This window comes from Pelodiscus sinensis, chromosome 8, assembly GCF_049634645.1.
Source record: "Pelodiscus sinensis isolate JC-2024 chromosome 8, ASM4963464v1, whole genome shotgun sequence".
In the NCBI taxonomy this organism is placed as follows: Eukaryota; Metazoa; Chordata; order Testudines; family Trionychidae; genus Pelodiscus; species Pelodiscus sinensis.
In genome coordinates this window covers 73,175,307-73,188,899 of record NC_134718.1, presented here as the reverse complement: position 1 = coordinate 73,188,899, position 13,593 = coordinate 73,175,307, and the positions used below count along the sequence as shown (strand labels likewise).

Sequence of the window (13,593 nt, the reverse complement as noted above, 5' to 3'; positions counted from 1 at the left end):
GGTGAATAGCCATTAATGGACCCAACCTCTGTGAATCTATCTAATTCTTTTTTGGATCCTGTTAAAGTCCTGATCTTCACAACATCCTCTGGCAAGGAGTTCCACAGGTTGACTGTGCGCGGAGTGAAGAAAACCTTCCTTTTGTTTGTTTAAAACTGGCTCCCTATTAATTTCATTTGGTGACCCCCTAGTTCTCATGTTATGGGAACAAGTAAATAACGTTTCCTTATTCACTTTTTCTACACCAGTCATGATTTTACAGACCTCGATCATTTCCCCGATTAGTCTCCTCTTTTCTAAGCTGAAAAGTCTGTCTTTTTAATCTCTCTTCATGTGGGACCTGTTCCAAACCCCTCATCATTTGTGTTGCTCTTTTCTGAACCTTTTCCAATGCCAATGTATCTTTTTCGAGATGAGACGACCACATCTGGACACAGTCTTCAAGATGTTGGGGTTTTATACGGAAGCAATAAGACGTTCTCGGTCTTATTCTCTTTTGTAATGATCCCTAACGTTCTGTTGGCTGTTTTGCCTGCCGCTGCGCCCGGAGTGGCTGTGTTCAGAGAACTCTCCACAGTGACGCCAAGCTCTCGCTCTTGAGTCGTTGTAGCTAAATTAGTCCCCATCCTATTGTCGGTGCAGTTGGGATTATTGTTTTCCGTTAAAAGCATTTTCGGAAAAGAGCGTCTAGATTGGCCACGGATGCTTTTCCACAAAAAGTGCCAATCTAGACGCGCTTTTCCGCAAGAAAGCCCCGATGGCCATTTTCGCGATGGGGGCTTGTTTGCGGAAAACAAATCTGAGCTGTCTACACTGGCCCTTTTGCGCAAAACTTTTGCGGAAAAGGACTTTTGCCCGAACGGGAGCAGCATCGTATTTCCGCAAGAAGCTCTGATTTCAGACAGTAGGAAGTCAGTGCTTTTGCGGAAATTCAAGCGGCCAGTGTAGACAGCTGGCAAGTTTTTCCGGAAAAGCAGCTGATTTTCCGGAAAAACTGGCCAGTCTAGACACAGCCTTGCTGTTTTGTTGCCCAATCGCTCAGATTGGTGAGATCTTTCTGAAGCTCTTCCCAGTCTGCTTGGGTCTTTACTATCCTGAGCAGTTTGGGATCCTCTGCAGAGCCAGCATGAGGGCAGACCCTCAGCCCAAGCGCCTCTCGAGAGATTTCAGGCTGGAGCTCCCCAGCTCCCCGCTAAGTGCAACCCCCCGGCGCCTCGAGGCTGCGGGGCAAGTCCTTCCCCCACTTCTCTCAGGGGCTGCGGTGGCCAAGGCTGCGCCAGGGAACCTGGGGAGGGAACCCTGCCAGGGTTAGCCCAGGAAGATAGCGGGACGTTGTGGTTGCTCCGTGCGTTCTGGTTCTGGCTGGAGACAGACAATCCCGTTGCAAGCGTTGGCTGGCTAGTTGCTTACTGTCGCTTTGGCTCTCTCTCTGCCAAGGGAAGGGGCTTGCAGCCGTATCGCACTGCCGGAGACACCAGGCCGACCCTCACCTGCTCGGGCGCGGATCAAGGGAGGACAGAACTTAGCAGCAGCTTCTTGTCAATTCCCCGTCTGCCTGCCCCGTCCCACAGAAGGGGAAAGATCTGGCCCCGGAGAGTCCCCGAAGTTTGCACAGATGCCAGGGTCCCTTCTCCTCCCCGGGGCTCCCCAGCAGCCTGACTCCATCAGAACCGACACCGGGTGTTGCAACATTAAACCCTGATCCACCCTGCTTTGCCGAAAAGAGCCCCCCCACGCCGGAGCACACAGGGGCAGCCCCTCCCTGGCTGATGGCAGGGGACGGGAAATCTCACAGTCAGCCGTAAGGGGGGCACCTTTCATGGAACCTGCCCCTGGGGAAATCTGACCTTGCCCTTTGCTCCGAACGGGTTTCCAGGCTGCGGATGAGCATGCTCCAGGCATTGCTCCATGGGGGCTGCTTCTGGGTGCTGTTGGGGGCCGCCCATGCATGTGTAGCTCAGCACCCGGCAGGGCTCCTAGCCCAGGGAGGACTGAGAGTCACCCGGTCTGAGCAGTCTTTGAATTCCTGCCCCTGCTCCCCAGGAGAGCCAACAGCCCCTTGGAAATGAGTCACCTTGGGCTGCAGAACTAGCAGGTGCCGAGCTCCGAGCCCAGCAGATCCCAAAGTCTCTTTGCAGTCCCAGCTATCCGGCCTGGGGACCTCATTTCCCGCCCCGCCTCCCATGGATTTACATCGATTTTTGGGTGGGCGAAGCCGTGCAGGCCTGGACCAGGGGGAAACGAGTCACTTGCACTCCTCAGCAAAGCTGCAGGCTGGGGACTCCGCAGCGAAGGTCTGGGAGCGGCTGCAAGCCTCACTTGCCCACAGCACGTGCCCACCCCCCCACTCGCCGTCTGCCCCTTTGGGAGCTCAGATACCAGCTCCGCAGGGGAACCCGCAGGCCAAGGGAAATGCTTTGCGGCCAACGAGCGACATCAAACACCGAAACCTCCCTGCAGTCGGCCTGGCAATGACCAGGCACTCGCTTGGAGCACTGGAGAAGGGGTGACAGCTGGGACACGCACACAAAAGGCAGCGTCTCTCGTCTTGAGGCAGCCTGCGTCACTCAATTGCTCGGCGGCACGGTGCATCCAGAGGGAGGGCCCGTCTTCCGCCACGTCGTTCGGCCACCTGCGTTTGCAAGGGCTCTCGCGCCCGGGGGAGTCAGCAAACTCCTCCGCTATCGGTTACCCACGCTGACCGAGCCCTGCCCCGAACGCCTGGTGCCGGCCCGTGGCTCCAGGTCGCAGAGCGAATGTCTCTCCGGAGGTCGTCGCCACGTTAGCCGGCTGCGTGCCCGGGACAGTGCGGGCGCCGGGGCTCCATCTAGGCAGGCAACGGCATCTTTCAACTCTTCCCCCAGGGTGAAACATCACAAGCCGGCCTCTCGGCTGGGGTGAGGGCGTCTTGGTCCATGCACCAGCGGTGGGTGTGGGCCCAAATCCACAGCCAGCCCATGGCTCAGGCGTCGACTCCAGGGATGCTCCTGAGAGCACCCATAGAAAAAAATAGGGGGGTGGCCAGGCCCCTCCTGCAACAGCTGTTTGGTGGCACCAACAATTAGCTGGGGGAGACACATGGGGATGGGGGGGAGGGGTAGGAAGAGGCAGAGGGAGGGCGGGGCCTTGTGGGAGGGGGCGGGGCAGACAATTGCTTAACCACCACGGCAAGGGATGAAGTTGGTGCCTGTTTGAAAACACGACGTGTGAGTGATGCAGGCGGCCAGCCGGCCCCTGGCTCATTGATCCCTGCCTGGGCTGCAGAGCCACGGAGGCCACGGGTGACACGCTGCCGTGGATAGGAGACCCCGGGCTGGACCAGCGGCGCCACAGGGATCTGAAGCTGGGGTAGGAAGCGGCCCAGGAAGCAGGCCTAGGGGCATCCCCCTCCACGCCCTCGGCAGCACGTTTGTTTCCTTCGGCCCTAGCTTGGAAGCTGGTGGGAGTGAACTCCGGGGCGCCCAAAGGAGGGGAACGGAGGAAGCAGCTGAGAAGTTGGGTCTGCACCTCTAAGCAGGCCCTGCCGGCCGTCACACGCCTCGGAGGTGCATTTCCTCCTGGGAGGGGCTGCATGCCCCGCACCCCACACTCGGAAGAGCGGCAGACACTTCCCCGCGCCGCACAAAGCAGCAGGACTTTTCCCCAACCTCTCACCCCAATGCAGCCTTTCCCCACCGGGGTGAGAATTCGGATTTTCTGCCTCTGGCTGATCATTAGCACAAGCTCCCCTGTGGCTGGATTTTCTCAGGAGAAAGGCGGGGGAGTCCTGGCCGTGGGCGATTTGTTCCCCCATGTCAAGCTGCAAACAAAGCCCTGGGCTCCCGGGGGACAGGAATTTGGATCGGGAGACAGCAGTGGCTGCTTGGCTCGAAACCTCGCCACGTTACACAGCAGCCTAATGTCCCTGCCGCCGGGTGCGTCATTGCTGCAGCCCGGGTGCGTCATTTCTGCGCAGAAAGGTTGAAATGCAGCTGGCCTCGATCGTCCTTCTCCCGCCTCCGTCAGGTGCATGCGGAGGAGAGGCAGCAATCTCCGCTCCGTGATAGGTGGAGGACTCCAGCCCTCACCTTGCAAAGGACACCGTCTCTGCCTTCAAAGCCGCCAGGCTGTCCAGTGCAGGGCATAACAGAGCAGGGTTGCCCACCGTCAGTAAATTTACAGAAACTCTGTAAAAAATTAGACAAAGTTGGACACGGCTGTTAAGTCCGTAACAAAATTTAGGTGCAATAAAATTTCAAAAACCAGCAATTAATCTATAGCAATTAAATGTCTTCTGTGCTGTTTCAGGCATTTCACTGCGGAGCAGCCGAAATTGGCCGTTTCCGTTGATGATGACTACAGCTACGGTCAACAGCGTCAGTGTTCGGCTGTATGACCACAAAATGGAAAACTTCCAGGATCACGACTAACTGAACGAAAGTGAGTTAAATAGCATATTGTTCTTGTGATGTATGAATGACGGTTTCTTTTCACTTTTGGCCATTTATGTCATCTTAATAGAGTATAAAAATTATGTCCGTAAAAAATGTGTCTGGCCGTACATTTTTCCCATTTTGTCCGTAATGAAATTTCTGTGGGTTGGCAGTCCTGTAATGGAGCCCTGAGCCAGCGGGCCTGCAGGGGAGATTCAACCCCAGAGCTAGGGGGAAGTAGGGAAGCAGATGCTGAACTTTACTTGCAGAAAAAGCTTTGTAAGTAGGCTTCAGGGCAGTGTTCCCTGTAAGCTGAGCGCTTAGACAGCTGCCCAGGAGAGATTCCAGAGCAGCCTAGCTGATTAGCAGAGCACCATAAGCGGGCAGCTTGTGTTTCTAATGGTGGTGCACATCCACACAAGCCTTGGTGCATAGAACAAAATTTATTCTGCACACGGATGGCCAAAATGAGAGGGAACATGGATGCAGGTGCCTTTCTGTAACAAGTGTGTGGGTGTGTTGCGGGATGGGGAACAGAACACAACACTGGCATCTCTTTGCTGTGTGACCATGTTCTTAAGCCACTCTCTGCCTTGTGAAACAGGGAGCGGGAGACTTGTTTTCTCCCATGGGGATTACCGGTACACAAAGCATGCTGAGACCCACAGCTGAAAGGGATTAGCAGGAATTAGGAACTGCTCGAGTTCACCCACAGCCTTACTCAGATCGCTGCCAGGTGCCAAAGCAGCTACCAAACTCTGGCCCTGCAGCGTCATACTGGAAACAAAATTCCTTTAGCAACTCAGCATTCTCATGTCTCATTACAACTCCCCCTTCTTCCCTCTGGTTCGCTGCTCCAGGGGACGGGAGGGACACCAGAGCTGGCTGTGCACAAGTATTTTCTAAAAGCAACTTCCTTTTCTGAAGCGTGGGGCTGTTGGGAGAGGCTTCCCTGCAAGCCCCTGCCTGGTTAGCCAAGGGCGGCTGTGATGGGGTGCAGGTTACAGGAGACCACTTGGGGGTGCCTCCAGAGTGCTGGCAAAGGCAACGCCACTCACCTTCCTGCTGTCTGGAGCTTCTCACTGCCTGGTCCTGCCGGGCCTAGTCTCCCGCAGCCACTTTCCACCACCTTAGGGTCAGGATGGCCCTGAGCCCTCCTACCCTGGGACTGCCCAGCTTTTGGCTGTCCTGTCCTATCCCATCCCAGGGGCGCAGGACTTGATCCCATGACCCAGTCCTCCCGAAGCCAGCACCTCTCCCCCCTAGGCCACATGGGAGCCCACCCCACTGCCTTACCATCAGGGCGCTCCTTATCCCTCCCGCCCCAGCACCACCCGTCATTCTGTCGTCCAGTCCCGACCACAAGATCACTCCCCCCACCCCGAGAAGCAAACACTGAACCCCTTCAGGTCCGAGGTGGGCGCAGTTTACGGCCCACCTTCCCAGGACACCACTCCCCCCGTGGGATCAGAACCGCCACGGAATGATTTAGGTGAGCTATGAAAGGGGGAACGTGCACACGGGTGGCCCCCCCGTAACAACTATTTACACTGAGCGTGACAGAAACTAGAAGTGATTTTAGTAAGTACAAGCAGAGGATGTCAGTGGTAACAAGTGAGAAACAGTGTTAGGGTGAGTGTGTAATGAGCTCGTGCGCTGAGGTTTCCCAGTTCGCATTAGCTCAGCGTTTTCTGTTGTTTTGAGTTAGGATTCGACTTTGCTCTGCCTGTTGGAAAAGTTAGCAAAGTCGAATCCTAATTCAAAATAACAGAAAACGCTGAGCTAGTGCGAACACGGCAACCTCAGCGCACGAACTCATTACACGCTCACCCTAACACTGTTTCTTTTCCAACAAAGTCTTCCAGACCAAGGCTGTTCCTCACCCTGGGGTATGTGGTTCTTTCCCCTGGGTGTGTCCAGCCAGCCAGACAAAACACTCCTACTTTCCTATTGTTTATAAAGATTCCCGTTTTGCATGGAAAGTCATCCGGACCGTCACTGCTTACGGACTTAAGGCTATTTGCATAGGATTGCCCCATCCTCGAGGCCTCCCAGCAGCGGAACCACCTGGATGGCTTTCCATTTACGCACTTAAAAAACCCTAAAACATTCCCTACGCCAGATGTCTGCTTTCACACACAAGAATGACCCCCTCCCCCAAAATCAGATAAACAGATCCAGCGGCGTATGACATGAAGTGGGACAGGTTACACGAGATAATTTGTCCAAAGCACCTTTGAGTTATATTTCTGCCCCTACATTCATTTAATAAAGCATGGAGGGGGGCGGGTGTCCGTCATACCGACGTTCCATGGGATCAAACGATTCAGCATAAACGACGACACTATTCTTGACATTTCTAATTCTGGCTAAGTGTGAAATGCTGATCTACGTTATAATCTACAATGGCTGGAAACAAGCAGAGAGAAAACACTTTTTAAGCACAAAACAAACCCCTACGTTTTCTTTACCCCTTGGCGGTGCAAAAATAAGGACTCGTGACATGACCAGTTTGATTTTTTTTTTAAACTATCCTCTGTAAGGTCGCATTGGGAGCCAAATTCCCTGGTTTCCAGCTAAAGATATTGGACAGGGTTTGCCCGTTGAGTGCAACCCTCTCGAGATGCAGCGTAGAGCCGAGTTTTTCTCACTGTAAAAGAGAAGGGAGCTAACTATGCCCCTAACCCAAAGAGGCCTCTGATAACGCAGCAAAATGGACAAGACCATCTTTGGCGATTGCTGCTCTTTGCCGAAAGATTTCAAAGGGGGCACTGTTGAGGTCAACGGGGCCGAACCGTGACCTCCCTTTTAAAAGGACAAGGCAGGTTCTCAGAAGTCTCCTGCCAGTTCCCACATCCTTAGCCCCTGCTGCTGCCGCCCACCTCTCTCTCCAGAAAGAGCCGGATGCCGCAAAGAAAGGCCGTTACAGCTTGAGCCGAATGGATTGGGCATAGGTCCAAGAGGGATCTAGGACTATTCCCCCCTTTGCTTCTGCCCCACAACCCCCTGGAGTCACCCCCCTCCCCCCCCGTTCTCCAGCTTCCCTTGCTGCCCTAGGGATAAAAGACGGGTTTTTCTGAGAGGTATGAATGAACAAAGCCCCGAACCGACGCTTTGTGGTGTTAATAGACATTTGCTATGTAGGAAACGGTACAGTCCTCATCTGTCTTCCAGGGTTGGGAGGTGCGTGGAAGGGGAGGGGCAGAGAGGTGCATGACTGGGGTAACTCCTTCCCTCCTTTGGCCTTATGAACAATGAGCAGTTTGCTATTACTAAGGTGCACAAAAGAAACCTTCTTCTGGTTGCAAGACGGAAGAAGGGGATGGCTGTGGAACGAGCCTCAGGGCGGGGCAGTTTCTTGGGAAAGGCGGAACCTCCTGCAGCCAGAACTCTGGTCCAGCAACATCTGTGGTCCAGGAGGATTTTGCCAGACTAGAGAGCCCCTGGTGGTGTGTGTGAGAGCCCACCAGGAGCCCAGCAGTGGCCAGCGAGCCCCATCCCCATCCCTGCAGAGACCAAGTGGGGCTGGATCCCAAGTCTTGTGGTGCCGGAGCCCAGTTGTGGTGGGGCCAGAGTGGAGCCAGGCGCAGGGAAGGGGCAGCGCGCTAGGAGGCTGGGAGCAGGGGACCTTCTCTGATACGGAAAATTCCTTCATTTGGACCCGGTCAGGTCCCGAAGTGCCAGACCAGGGAGATCCAGCCTGTATTAATAGTTCACCCCTCACCCCAGTGCACTTTACAAACAATGAGCATCTCATCCTATTGAAAGGCCTCTGTGTTCGTGCAGAGAGCTGTGTCATGGCTCCTTCCCCGCTCTGGAATGATAAATGCAGACGTGGGGGCCAGCAGGTGTACCCCAAAGCCTTATCTACCAGGCTTTGGTATAAAACTTCCCCCAAAATCTTAAAGCCATAGATTTTGGAATAAAACTTCCGCTGCCACCACCCAAATATTAATAACGAGATAAGGGGAAAGATCATTTGGGAAATCTCACCCCTATTATAAAAATCAGGACACACAAGTTAAAAGCATTTCCGGAAAATCATGGCAGTCTACATGTAGCCATGGAGGAATTACACTATGGGCTAGCACTTAGTTAAAAAGAAAAGCCAAACATCTCCTAAGCAAAGCCAGATATCAGGTCCCATACCCAACCCTTAAAACAATAAAGCCTAACGAAACTACCTAAACCTTACCCTACTTACAGAAAGTGAAGAATTGTTCCTTGGAGAGAGAGAGAGACATGCTTGTCCCTCCCTGTAGCTGCAGAGGACTCACTCCGAGAGACAAAAGGAGAAAGGAAAAAACCCAAATTCCTTTGTCCCAGTTTGAAAGTCCCACCTACATTCCTACTGGTCACTCCACCTGGCTAGGTGTAGTTAACTCCTTAATCCCCAGGCTGCTGGCTAACCCTCATAATCATGACAGGCCAGGCAGCAATCAACGAGCACGCAATGTGCCGTACCATAGGAGGGGCAGGGTAAATCCTGACCTGGAACAAAGTGCCTATGGAAAGGGCCAGGAAAGAGCAGAGATGACCTTGAATTTTAGGTCTCACCCAAAGGAGCGTGACAGAAAGCTGCAAAGCATCCCACTTTTCTGATCCAGAAAGCCAAAGACCTGAGTCAGAGGTCGTGGAAACGGAGCCTACGGCTCCACAAGGCCTCGGTGTTTTCACCACCCCTGCTGGCATTTGATGCACTGGCATGGACCCTGTGCAGTCCCGGAGGGAAATCGAAGGACAGAGATAGGTTGTCAATTGTCTAACAGCTTTCAAAAATCTGATTCGTTTTTAAAACACACATGGATGTACACTAAGAACATAGGAATGGCCAGAGTGGGTCAGACCAACGATCCATCTAGCCCCGTATCCTTTCTGCCAATGCCAGATGCCCCATAGGGAGGTAATCCTCACATGATTCCTCCCCCGTCACCCACTTCCAGAGAAATAGAGGCCAGGGACACCATTCCTACCCATCCTGGCTAAGAGCCATTGATAGACCTAACCTCCATGAATCTATCCAGCTCTTTTTTGAACCCTGTTAAAGTTCTAGCCTTCACTGCATCCTCTGGCAAGGAGTTCCACAGGTTGGCAGTGTGCTGAGTGAAGAAAAACTAATTTAGAAACTGACTAGGATAATAGTTAGGCAGGGCTGTGCTAAAACCAGCAGAGAAACTTCCGAGGTGTAGATATGCTAGAAAACGTGCATAGAATAGCATGCAACGTAGCATATATGTACCCCCAAAATATTTTATACTGGGTACTAGAAGCTGCTACCTGGAAACCACCCCAAAAATGTTGAAATCTTTTCAAAACATCATTGGCACCCAAACAATCGTTCCAGTGGGTTAATGGCAGAAGATAAACAAAGCCCAGGTCGGTGGGTGGGGAAGCGTTCCCATCTACAAGTCAGTCCAGTTCCTAGTGGAGAGCTGTTTACATCACAACCCCCCCATGCTGAGGGGCACCTTGACTCTGAAGAGAGGTCAAAGGCTGAATGGAGCCGCAAAGCCCATCTCTGGGAAGGGGGGGGGGAGGAGGGTCCTTTAGCCGTGGGCAGCCTATGGGGAGGATCCGTTGAATACCGGAAACCAAAGAATTACGGAGAACAAATACAAACAGGGGCAAGTGTGAAGGCCAAAGGGCTAAACCAAGGGAACTGGACGGGGACATCAAGCACTGAAGGAGCCAGGGGATGCTGCCCTGGGGCACTCTGCCCAGCTGCACGAGCGGATGCAGGAATGGAAACAGGCCCCACCGTTGCAGGCCTCTCCCCCAGCCCACCTCTGCTCCTTGGAGTTACAAATGGCTGCCTTGGCCAGAGCCAGGGGGAGGCTGACGAGGAGGTCCTGCGACTTTGCAGGGCCCCGGATGGGGTATGCGAAAATCAACAGGTGAGGGGAAAAGGGCTACCACAGCCTCACCAGGAGGAGCCAAAAGAGGGGATGTAACCTGGCACACTCAAAACAGACATGCGCCAGGCAGGGGCGGCCTGTGAGCATAGGCCGACTCGGCCGTTGCCTAGGGCTCTGTCTTCAACGGGGCGCCCAATGATGACGTCACGGCCATTGACGGCCATGCAGGCAGGGGCGCTGATCGCGCCTTCCACTGGGGCGCTGGCTGCCGCAGCCGGCCTCGGACCACCCCTGGCGCCAGGGTCTCCCTCAGAGACCACCTTGATAGATGGCTGCAATCGGCTCTTCACAGTCTTCGGTGGCTCTTTGTAGCGCATGATGCTAAAACACCGCGGGATTTAATTATTAACCAGCCTACATTATTCCCCAAGCAGGTCGTTTTTACTAGGTTATTAACCAAGTGTGGCTGAGAAAATAATACTTACTCGGTCATTTTGCAGCGAGAATAAAATATCTAATAAACGTAGCAGTGAATTCACCGGCCTGTGGCTCTTTGGGGCGATGCTGATTGCTAATTTGGCTCCTGAAGCGCTGAGGTCCGAGTACCCCGCAGTCTGGGCAATACGTGGAATCGTCACCCACATTGCAGTACTTCTGCTGAGAGAGCACGTCCATTTCTAGAGCTACCGATGTCGCAGCTTCGTCAGCAATAGATTTGCACCTCCTCCGTCTAAAGTTCCAAAAAGCTGGCGATGAAAATTGCTCACTAATTTCATCTGTTCCGATAATACCTGCTTTGAGATTATTGGAAGCAAAGCTCAATTCATGTAACAGCTGAAAAATATTCCAACTATTTACTCCCGAGGTTCTCATATAGAGAAAAAAAAAAAGCTACCCTCCAAGAAACATTGGGTTTCCTGGATCTTCCTTTGACTGTGTTACACAATCTCTTTCCCTGAAAGATGTAGCAAAATTACATGTAGTCCCTTTTTTATTTTTAAACCAGGGAGCTTCTGTTCCCATATGGGATAAGGAAAATCTTATCATGGACGGATTGCTAGGAGAGTAAGGGGGTATAGGCCAACAAATGCAGAGGAAATTAAAAATGACAGGGCAAATTCTGACTGCAAGAAGGCTGGTTTAAACTGTATTTAATGGCATTAGCAATTTTTTCTTGTAAAGGAAACGTGTAACATACAGGCTTAGTGGTTTGCAAATGCTGCTGCTCCTGGTGCAATTAAAAATAGGAAAGGCAGATGGTCTAAATCTCATTCATAAGAACGGCCATACTGGGTCCGACCTGATGCCCAGTTAGCCCAGTGTTCTGTCTGCCGACAGTGGCCAACACCAGGGCTACAACTACACTGCCTCTTTTGCCAGCAGAGTGTGTTAATGAAGCGCTCATTAGCAACTTCTCACGCTTCATTTGCATAATCTCTGCCCAAGGCTTTTTGCACAAAAACAAGCAGTGCAGACGGGTCCGTTTTGCGCAAAAGAGAGGAGGTTGCGCAAGATCTACATACCGCCTTTATTGAGGCATAGGAATCTTGTGCAAAAGGGTTTTTTGGCGCAAAACGGATCCGTCTACACTGTTAGTTTTTACGCAAAAACCTCTAGCGCAAAAAGCATCAGAAGAGATTAGAGAAATGAAGCATGAGAAGTTGCTAATGAGCGCTTCATTTGCATTGACTCAAGAGGTAGTGTAGACATAGGCCAGGTGCCCTCAGAGAGAGTGAACAAAACAGGGAATCATCAAGTGATCTTGCCCGTTCCCCATTCCTAGCCTCTGACAGACAGAGGTTAGGGACACCATTCCTACTCATCCTGGCCAATAGCCATTGATGGACCTACCCTCCATGAATTTATCCAGTTCTTTTTTAACCCTGGTATGGTCTTGGACTTCACCACACCCTCTGGCAAGGAGTTCCACAGGTGGCCTATGTGCTGAGTGAAGAAAAACTTCCTTTTGTTTGTTTAAAACCTGCTTCTTATTAATTTCATTTGGTGACTCCCCCCTCCCCTCATTCTTGTGTTATGGGGAGGAGTAAATAACCTATGTGGAGCGAGAATCCTTCCTTTCGGATTTTAGGGTCATTTTAAAATTATCGTCATGGGGTGAAGGATTTTTCAACAGTTCCAAAATAAATCAATTAAAAAAAATTCTCAATGTTGGAAATTGGTCCCCACTCTAAGGCTACAGCTAGACTGGCATGATTTTCCGCAAATGCTTTTAACGGAAAAGTTTTTCCGTTAAAAGCATTTGCGGAAAAGAGCGTCTAGATTGGCTCGGACGCTTTTGCGCAAAAGCACTTTTTGTGGAAAAGCGTCCGTGTCAATCTAGACGCAGTTTTGCGCAAGAAAGCCCCGATCTCCATTTTCGCCACCAGGGCTTTTTTGCGCAAAACGGTTCTCAGCTGTCTACACTGGCCCTCTTGCACAAAAGCATTTGCACAAGAGGGCTTTTTCCCCCGAACGAGAGAGTCATTCTATTTGCACAAGAACATGGACAATCATACATTATATCGTCAGTGCTCTTGCGCAAATTCAAGCGGCCAGTGTAGACAGCTGGCAAGGTTTTACGCAAAAGCAGCTGCTTTAGCGGAAAAACTTGCCAGTCTAGACGCAGCCTAATTGTGGCAGCGTGGCAGGAGAGCCCGAAGAAAGATGACCTACAATATGCCTGGCTGCGGAAGGTATGCCAGTCTAGAGGAAGGAAAGCAGGGTTTGGATCCTGGGTAGTCCAGTGGTGTACTTCCTGCTCTGCCACTGCCATGCTGGGTGACTTTGGGAAAGCCCCTTCATTGCTCGGCCCCACAGGCAGGTTCATTCCAGAGCGGTAACGTCTATGGATCCTTCCAGCTCGCTTTGGCAACGGGGTGATCAGCCTTCCCCTCCTGTGTTCCTACTGGGTGTGCGCTCACACCCCCACCACTGACTCCAGTCGGGCCCCTCCCTGGGGCTACGTCTAAATTATACGCCTTTTTCAAAAGATGTTTTCGAAAAAGCCTCTTTCGAAAGAGTGTCTAGACTACAACCAGTACTTTTAAAAAAGCAAGCCGCTTGTTCAAAAGAGAGCACCCAGAGGCTGTGTCTAGACTGGCCAGTTTTTCCGGAAAATCAGCCGCTTTTCCGGAATAACTTGTCAGCTGTCTACACTGGCTGCTTGAATTTCCGCAAAAGCACTGACTTCCTACTGTAAGAAATCAGTGCTTTTTGCGGAAATACTATGCTGTTCCCGTTTGGGCAAAAGTCCCTTTTGCACAAAGCTTTTGCGCAAAAAGGGCCAGTGTAGACAGCTGAGATTTGTTTTGCGCAAAAAAGCCCCT

At 52.1% G+C, this 13,593-nt stretch overlaps 1 long non-coding RNA gene across 1 annotated transcript in view; it reads left to right on the top strand.

The window, feature by feature from the left end:
- Positions 1-4,496, top strand: part of LOC112545429 (uncharacterized) — a 70,369-nt gene extending 65,873 nt beyond the window's left edge. Inside the window, exon 3 of the long non-coding RNA XR_012905742.1 lies at positions 4,288-4,496. This is a non-coding gene — a long non-coding RNA (uncharacterized LOC112545429). The remainder of the gene's footprint in view (positions 1-4,287) is intronic.
- The last annotated feature ends 9,097 nt before the right edge of the window (positions 4,497-13,593 follow it).